The following is an 8,975-nucleotide window of genomic DNA, read 5'->3' as shown; positions in this document are numbered from 1 at the left end:
AGCCGTGAGGAGAGAAACCCCCTCCTCTGACACCCTCTCCCTCAGGCCTCCTCACCTGCTGCTGCGGTCTCTCCTGGGCTCCCTGGGGATCCATCTCTAGCGTGGCCCACACAGAGGTCACCTCCTGCAGGGTCAAGGACAGGCTCAGCGAGGCCATGTTCCCTTCCCCGTGTCTCCCAGGCGCCTGATCCTAGACCCCGGACATCTGGTGTCTATGGCTGTTCCCATTCCAGAGTGCTCTGATTCTAGATCACTCCCATCTCCAACACTCCCTCCTCTGTGCCCTCAGGCCTGCCCAGGCCCCTAAGCCTCTCTCATCATCAGGAAAGTGTGAGGAAGTCTCCCATGCCTCCCAGGGTTCCCTGAGGACTCAGTGTCATCTGACTGTCACCAGTACTCTCCCCTCCCCCGTCGAGGAGGAGGAGCACAAAGCTCCTGCACATTCCTCTCCCCCTTGTACCTCATCACCCCTGTGAGGCCTGCAACACAGATCATCTCCCTCCATTTCCCAGATGAGGAGACCGAGGCCCACAGAGGGGCAGTGACTTGCTCAGGGGCCCACAGAGGAGACCGCGCCCCCTCCCAGCCAAAGGGCCTGGCCCCCGGTCTTCACTCCTCCTCCACACACACCTCTGACCAAGGTCCCGTCCTCTGGACTCTCGGGGTGTGTTGAGGCCCTCAGTTAGCCTGAGCCATGTATCGGGAGGCACAAGGTGTCTCGGGGTCCTATCCAAGTGGATTCTGTGTTTTCCAACCCCCTGGGATTCTCTGACACCAGGCTGGACCTGAGGCCATGCCAAAGGCCTCAGCTCCCTAGGATCCCCTCAGGATGAACCCTGCACAGAACTCCTCCTTTATTCACTCAGGAAGGGGACCCCCTTGTGCCAGATCTGAGTGACAGTGTAGGGGCTGACCATGGCGCTGTGTAATGGTGACATTTGAATCCTTTTTTACATGGAAACTTCTAATGTCCTGTCAGGAAGGTCCATTAAGAATCTGTAGGTTCCCCGATAATTCTCATTGCAATCTGGGGCGTATCTTTGTCACCAAGGCACCGGGCGAGACTCACTGGCTTGTCAGCAGTGACCACTATAGGGTTAGATCGCACACTCCCAGAGAGCACACAATTCTGTCCCAGATCCACCATTTGGCCCAAGGCTGGGCAGCCCCTGTGTCCACAAGGCCTGTGTGACCTCGCAGTGCCCATCCCTGGGCCAGGCACAGTGTCCTCCGCTGCGAGGTGCAGTGAAGACAGAAGGAGCAGCAAGGGACTGGCTTCCTGAGGACAGGCTGGGCTGCTTTAGGAAGAAAGGAACCCCCACCCACTCCATCCACCCACAAGCCTGGAGGAAGAGGGCCAGGTGATGGGTCCGCATGGAAGCCAGAGACCTGTTCATTCTGCCAGCTCCTCACCTCCTGGAACAGTCCAGGTGACACCACTGTATCCCGTGACCAAGGCCTCCTGCCCGAAACAGTCCTCACCAGCCCCAGCAGCTCACACCCTCCGTTTCCTGTCAAGCTGGACAAGACAGACCGTTATTTCTCATGGAAATTTAAGTGAAAAACTTCCCAAAGCACATCCTGCCTGGTCCCTCCCCACCTCACCTCCCCTCCTTCCAGATCTCCAGCCTCCACTCACCTCCTTGAGCAGCTTCCTGCTCTCCTGCTGGCTTGTTTTCATCAACTTTTTTAGTTTTGTCCAGTTCTTCCTGAGGAGGGAAAAAAGGAAAGAAACACTATGGAGTGGTTTGAGGGTAAATCCCTTTTGTTTGAAAACCCAGAAGATCCAGACAGCCTGGATGAGCGTTTTCACTGTGTCCTCTGAGCCCTGAGGTGTCTGGGACTGGGGAGGGGTCTCTCCTATTGTTACCTGGGGCCTCCGTTCTCTTATCTTCTCAGCAGATGTGTTTTAAACAGTCTTAATTTCATGTGCACAGAGAGTTCTGTTGCTGAAAACACTTGAAAATCTTCAATTTGGCTCAAGCCAGGATCTGTCACTTAGGGAAACTGATTCCTGAAGCAGAACCACTGGCCTAAGTTTTCAGAAAGACTCCAAGCCTGCCAACCAGGTCAGACCCTATCACCAGGGTTTGCTGTCTTCCAGGAGGGCCCAACTGACTGAAGGGCAATGCCAGCCCTGTGTGGCGTCTGGTCCACCCAGGTGGTGCTAGCATGGAGAGAGGCCTACCCACCTGGACACCCATCTCCATGTCTCATTTAAACGCTGAATGAAGGGGCCCTGCAGAGCCCAGAGGATCGCATGGAGTGAGGAAAGGTTCCTCAGGCCTTGGCATTCCTGGGGAAGGGAAGAGAATGAGCTGTGAGGGGGAGCTGGAGCCCTGCTTCCTCTGGCTTCTGTCGCCTCATTGACATCTCCTGTCCTGGATGAGACAGCTGCTCAGGGAACCCGGGAAAGGCACAGCTGGAACATGATGAGGAATACTTCCAGGAGGAGGATTTTAGCTCAAGGCAAGGAAGGAGCCCAGGAAGGGGTGATCTTCCCACCACTGGGACCAGGAGTCAGGTCATCGAGTCACTGGCAGGAGGGGCCTAAGGATTGTGCAAAGGCTCAGACCACAGACTTCAAACATGAGAGCTGAGAAAGGAGAAAGGGCAGTTCCCCTGGCTCCAGAGAGGGGCTCTCAGGGGCTCCCACATCTTACCCTGACCATGTGGATTCAGAGCTCCACCACCCTGGCCCTGTCCTGGACCGTCATGCTCGGGTCCCCAATGCAGGTGATGACGACACATTTGACCATTCTATTAAAGTTGGTCGTGTTGGCAAGGATGTTGTGTGCCAGGTGCTCATTACCCCTGTTGTCACACTGGGACCAGATGGAGTCCAGGAAGTCGTGGGGCATCACTTTCTTGAAGAGATCCTGGGCAGGACAGGGAGTGTCACCCAGCCCTGCCAGAGTCCAGCTCAGTGTCCACATCCCCCAGTCCCAGGCCGGGTCAGAGGTCAGAGCTGGAGCTCAGGAAGCTGATAATGCGGCCTGAGACTAGTGGGAGTCCCTGGGTGTTGCCTGTGTCCCCTGAGCGAACCCAGCACAGGATGACCCAGGACACGATACTGTGGTGCAGGGAAGTGGCATTTGCTCGCTGCCCAGTCTCACTTCCTCCAAGCACCAGAACTCGGCTCCTGCTTCACCGGCTCTAGGGGTATCTCCCACCCATTCTGACCATCCTAGGGTCTGTCTCCTCTTTCAGGTGCACATTTCCCCGAGGCAGCAACAACCACAGGCTTTGTTTGTCTGCCTTGTAGTCATGTACACATGAGGTGCCTAATTAGTGCTGAGGCTGTTGAGGCCTCCTGGGCAAATGAGTGAACAACCCAGGACGAGACAGCACTTCAGTGTGCTCCCCTCCCCACCAAACCGCAGACTCTGCCCAACGTCCTCTCTGCTTCACCTCGTCCATCTGCACAGCCACTCTGCAAGGCAGCTGCTCTCAGTGTCCAGCTCTACTGTCCACATGAGGACAGCAAAAACTTGGGAGTTAAGAAGTCTGCTCAGGTCACATGAGGGTAAGCAGGGAAGCTGGACCGAGATCATGGGATTCTGGATCAGAAAATGTCAGGTGTGGGACAGCTCATGGCACAGCAAAGGCCTACCCCACCTGCCATGAGAGCCCCGCTGCTCACCACATCCATCAGTGTCAACTGCTCTGCCACGAGCCGTAGAGGGAACTCCAAGAAGTCAGGCTTCTCCTCCCTCAGCAGGTTCTTGCTGGTCACGTCCCAGGGGCAGGTGGGCTCTGGGGCTGGATCTGGCTCTGCTGTTATCTCTCCAGGTGGAGTGAGGATTCTCCCTGGAGCCAATGGTCCAGCTGGCTCCAGCTCAGGAGCTGGCACTGGGGCTGGAGCTGATGTTGGTGGTGGCTCTGGCCCTGGAGGGACTGATGGAGGTGACACTGGCTCCAGCTCTGGCACAGGTGGTGGAACTAGAGCTTGAGCTGGATCTAGCCATGGAGCTGGTCCTTGCTCTGGCTCTGGAGCTGGAGGGAGCTCTGGAGATGATACTGCAGCAGGAGAAAGAAACAGTGTCACTCAAGTAGCTGACTTCCTTGGTCCCTGTCACAGCCAGGAAAGACCCCACTGCCTTTAAGGGAAACTAGACTTTGAAGACCCTGCAAATCATCTTCCCAGACTGCAGTCTGCTCACCTTCCAGATCTGCCTCAATGGGCCTTGGATACTCCAGCTGGACCTGGAGAAAAGTAGGTGTGGCCCCCCAGCTCCGAGCCAGGAAAGCTGAGATGCAGAGATGTCAGCTTCATCCTGAAGCAGGGAAAGTGCAGGCGTTCTCAGAAATCCTGCCCTGGTTCCAGGCAGGTTCCCACCAGAGAAGAGATGGCACTGGGGGAGGCAATTTGGCAACAGAGTCAGAGGCCTGGCCTTTCCCTCCACGCTTCTCATGAAAGGCACCGATGCCTGCCCCTTCCCATCCTGGGGATGAGCCCCTGCTCATCCAGCACGTTGAACACAGAGCCTGTCATGACTCTCTTCCTGCTGACACTCTTCTCCTGAAGGGCCGGGACACAGCCCAGCCCAACCCTCCACGTACTTGTGCAACTGGATTAAGCAGAGGCCGGTTTTTGAGCGGGTTGCTCACAGACCTCCTGTCTTGGGCCTGGAGGTGGTGGTCAGAAGAGGTGGATATGGAGAAGAGGAGACAGATTAAGATGGGTCTGTGATGGGAATGGGTCTCTTGGAGACAACTCAGCCTAGCCACCCCTCTGCTTCCCAGGGGTCCTGGCACCCATCCATAGCACTTTGACTCCTGTCTTCCTGGAGTGGAAGCCACCAGACCTCAGCCTTCCCTTGGGAATCAAAAGATGTGTGAGACGCAATGTTCTGACAGGCCCGCCCCAGCCACAGCCCCCATCTCTCCCTCCACACATTGTTCTGTAGAGACAGGAAGCCCTTCTTCTGGACCCAAAGACCACTCACTTTTTTAGATGGGCCTGTGCTCTGCCCTCCTGGCTGGAATAAGGGAAGATGCCTCCAGCTATAAAGGAGGCTATCAGGGCATCACTTGGGATGTACCATGGAAGACAGGACCTGCAAAAGATGTCTAATGTCACTGTCTGACTCTCAGACGACAATTGAGGCACAGCGATTGTGTCTCCTTCATTCACTGACTTTACTAAGTGTCTCCAAAAGTCCTGCATGTAGTAGGTGCTTAATCTACACACGTGAATGAATGAAGTCCAGCCAGACCATCCCAGACACTTGAGTGGGCCTAGGGCCTCTCTGGTGCCCCAGAGATCCTTAATTGGCTACCCCAAGGAAAAAGATCAGGACCAGCTGCATGGAATCTCAACTCCTTGACAGGGTGCTTTCTATGTGTTTTTCCACACTCAGAAAGGCCACAGCCTAGAGATCAGTGAGGCAGACTACTTTTCACGGCGAAAAGAAAAATAAACACCATGGACAACCACAGCACGTCCACAGCCCTCTACGCAGATCCAGGCACCAGGTAAGCACCTGCCATTCCTGATCCCATTAGTCCCTACAAGATCAGCATGAAATTTATGCTCCCCCCCACTTTTCAGAAGAGCAAACTGAGGCTCAGAGAGATGTGGAGATTTTCCCAAGGTAAACAGCTGACAGTGGGCAGAGTCACCACTGTGCTGAGGAGGGAGTGGCTACTCAGCTAGTAAACAGCTGGTCCAGGACCCGGTAGGATGTGTCTAAGGCCGAGTAGTTGACCATGAAGGTGGTGAACCTGGACGTGTTCCTACTCAGGAAAGCTGGTGCCATGGACTTTGTCAGATTCTCCATCATGCCTGCCTGGAGGGCACGCATGATGCAGGCCTCATTTAAATTCACAGTGAACTCATCCTTACACTGGGAGAGAGGAGGAGGGACATACAGTCAGTGATATCTCAGTGAACCACCAGGAGGACAGAGGTGACTTTCTACCCTCTTGTGTAGCTAGTAGGGAGGAGTGGAGGTTCAGATTCCTTTGAGAGTGGGACTGTGGGGTACTCTAGTGGGAAAATTCTGGAGGTGGGGAGTCCAGGGGGTTCTCAGATTTGAGTCTGCATTCTAGTACTGCCTTGGTCATCTCAGAGTCCTGCCTGAGAAGACCCCTCTGCACCCACACTCACCTCAGAGCAGCCCTGGTCATTGATGGACTGGTGCACTTGTGTTCTCTCCAGGGAGAGGCTGAACTGGAAACCATCCACCAGCTCCTTGACCATTTCTTGGGTGCAGCTCTGCAGTGACAGTGCCCAGCAGTCAGGCCAGGAGAGATCAGGGGCCTGCCTGGAGTTTGCCACAGGGGGAAACACCCCCACAGATCAGGCACAGAGGGGAATCTGCATAGACTCCACCAGGGAAGGAATGCGAGGACACTTTGAGGTCCCGGGATTCACATGCAGATAGAGGAGTTTGGTCCCCACCACTCACCTTCCTCTCCTGCAACCAAGATCTTGAGTATGAACATGACACACTGCTCGACTCCCACCATCTAACTTCCTGCTCCTGCCCAGGCTGGGTCCTCCTCATCCCCAGCTTCCCTAACTCCACCTCCCCCCACCCACACACACACAGACAATGAGTGTCAAGGGGTGTGGGGCTGTCCTTCTGGGATCACAGTTCTGGTCTGACCTAGAGTGGCCCGCCCTGGCCCACACTGATACCTGATGGTTCCTCCTGCCAAAAGGCCACACACATTCGAGGTGAGGGTTGAGCCAATGTTTAAAGTGACTTAACATGCTCTCATTCTGGGCTTTCTGGGGGCCAGAGCCTCGGAAAGTCACGGGACAACATGAGAACATCCTGCTCTGTCGAGTGTCTCCACTCAAATGACTGGACAGGAGACTATGATTACAATGTGGGTGCCTGGTAACCAGAGTTCTAAGTTCTGTTGGGGGCTGTCACCAAGGAAGTGAGGTCATTTCTTCAAGGTTCCAATACTTGGCCCCTTCATTCAATTAGAACCACCCAAAGCCCCTCTAGGCTGTTGGCTGTTCTCCCTCCTTGCTCGTGTCATCTCCATCACTGTACACAAATACTCATCACCACCCTCCCCACAGCTCCTTGGAAGTGGATCCAGGGGCCCAGCTTTGAGGAGACAGAGCTGAAGTCAGACCTCTTTTCTCCTACCAGTTCTGTGTCCTGGAAAAGCTGCTGTGCCTCTCAAGATCTCCCCAGTCTCCCAAGCTGCACAATGAGGATTGGGCTAAAAACAGCTTCCTAGGGACCTTGTCAGGGTACATGTGATAATACGTACAACACCTGTGGGCTGGTGTCACAAGTGTCTAATGTACACACTTAGAGATGGAGGAAGTACAAGAAGGAGTAGGACATCACATAGAATACCAGTCAGAACTTCTCTGGGTTCCAGATGTGTGATCTTGGGAAAGTGACTGCCCATCTGGGCCTCATTTTCAGGTATGCATCCTGAAGGAGTTGAAATTAGAGGAAATTCAGATATTGTGATCCACTGGCATTAATCCTTCCACGGTCCCCGTTTTACTCAGAATCAGTCCCAAGAGGCTCATGTTGGCCTATGTGGTGGGCAGCCTCCACAATTGTCCCAATGCTCCCTGCCTCCTGAAGTGTACAGCCTTTTGTCATCACTAAGTGGTCAGTATCTGGCTTCTGAACAACCAAGGTGATGGGGTGTCACTTCCAAGTTTTAATTACAAAACATCTGTCACTTCCTGCTTACTGGCTTACTTGGGTTCCCTACTTACCTCCCTCCTTCTGTTTCCATCTCTCTCTCTCTCTCTCTCTTGCTCTCTCTGACTCTTACTCTCACTCTCGCTCTCTATCAAATCAGCAGAACTGGGAATGCAAGTGCTGAGGTTTTCAGTTGCACTATGTAGAAGCTCCATAGGGGAGAACTGAGAGAGTGTCCAGCCAACAGACAGACAGGAGCTCAGACTCTCAGTCCAAATGGATCCTGACAAACCCCATGTGAGTGATCTTGCGTGGGAATCCTCCCCCATTTGAGCCCTGTTGTTACCACAACCCTGCTTCACAGAGACTTTGAGGCAGAGGCACCCACCTAAGCCATGCCACATGCTTGGCTCACAGAAATTATGAGATGTTATATATTTGTACTGTATAGGTGGTAGGTTTTGGAGTAATGTTGTGACAGAGGAACAGAAAGTAACAGTCTACCATGTCCCAGGATCCAGCCTGATCACCCTCCTCTCTCTCCTCACTCTCTCTTCTCAGGCTCCCTCCAGCCACACTGGCCACATTTCTGACCTTCCCTAGTCAAACTCGCTGCTTCATGTGAGTCTCTGCAACAGGGAGTCTTCTCCTTGACACACTAACTCTTCCCAGACATACGCAGGGGTGCTTACACTTGTCATTCTGGTCACAGCAAAGGTCTGAAATGCCTCAGAGAGGCCTTTCAGAACCTCCTAGCACAGTCGCTACCATCACAGATCTTACATCCAGAAGAGCATTACATGATTTCCTCCTCCTTCCTCCCATTGAGATAAAATGAGTGCATGAGGAAGGGCTGTCTGCTTTGGCTGATGCAGAGGCAACTCCTTCTGATTATAGCAGGCATACGACTGTCTCTTCCAGGCCGAATTTTTCCCACCACGAGTCCATTGTTTAAGGAAACCGTCATTCCCTCTCTTTCATGGGTCTGGTTTCCCCAAGAACACAGTGAACCATCCCCTCTCCCTGTGCTGCATCACCATAAACCCACAGCCAGAAGATAAGCACCAGGTTAAAACACAACCAGATCCTGAATTCAGTCACTGCTGAGACCCTCCCATCAATGTTGTCACTCAATGGTGACTCCTGAGGACACATTTCCCCTGAGATCCAGTCCCAGCCTGTCCTCAGCTTCTTACAGTAACACTGAGATTTCCTCAGAGTCCTCCCAACCTGGGCAAGAAACATTCTGAAATGTTCTCTGTATGAATTTTCAGGGACTGGGGACATTGGTAGATGTAATTTGAGTGTGTATGTGCAGTAGTTTCTACGCAGGTATTCTATTTT

At 53.6% G+C, this 8,975-nt stretch overlaps 1 long non-coding RNA gene across 1 annotated transcript; it reads right to left on the bottom strand.

Moving 5' to 3' along the window:
- Nucleotides 1-4,579: 4,579 nt before the first annotated feature.
- On the bottom strand, nt 4,580-6,182 carry LOC131401673 (uncharacterized). Its single transcript, XR_009217829.1, has 3 exons — nt 6,113-6,182; nt 4,950-5,060; nt 4,580-4,629 (listed from the first exon to the last, which is right to left on the bottom strand). It is a non-coding gene; the product is annotated as an uncharacterized LOC131401673 (long non-coding RNA).
- Nucleotides 6,183-8,975: the final 2,793 nt, after the last annotated feature.

The sequence above is a fragment of the Diceros bicornis genome (assembly GCF_020826845.1).
Source record: "Diceros bicornis minor isolate mBicDic1 chromosome 13 unlocalized genomic scaffold, mDicBic1.mat.cur SUPER_13_unloc_1, whole genome shotgun sequence".
In the NCBI taxonomy this organism is placed as follows: Eukaryota; Metazoa; Chordata; class Mammalia; order Perissodactyla; family Rhinocerotidae; genus Diceros; species Diceros bicornis.
The sequence above is the reverse complement of the archived record's forward strand: the minus strand, read 5'-3'. Positions and strand labels throughout refer to the sequence as shown.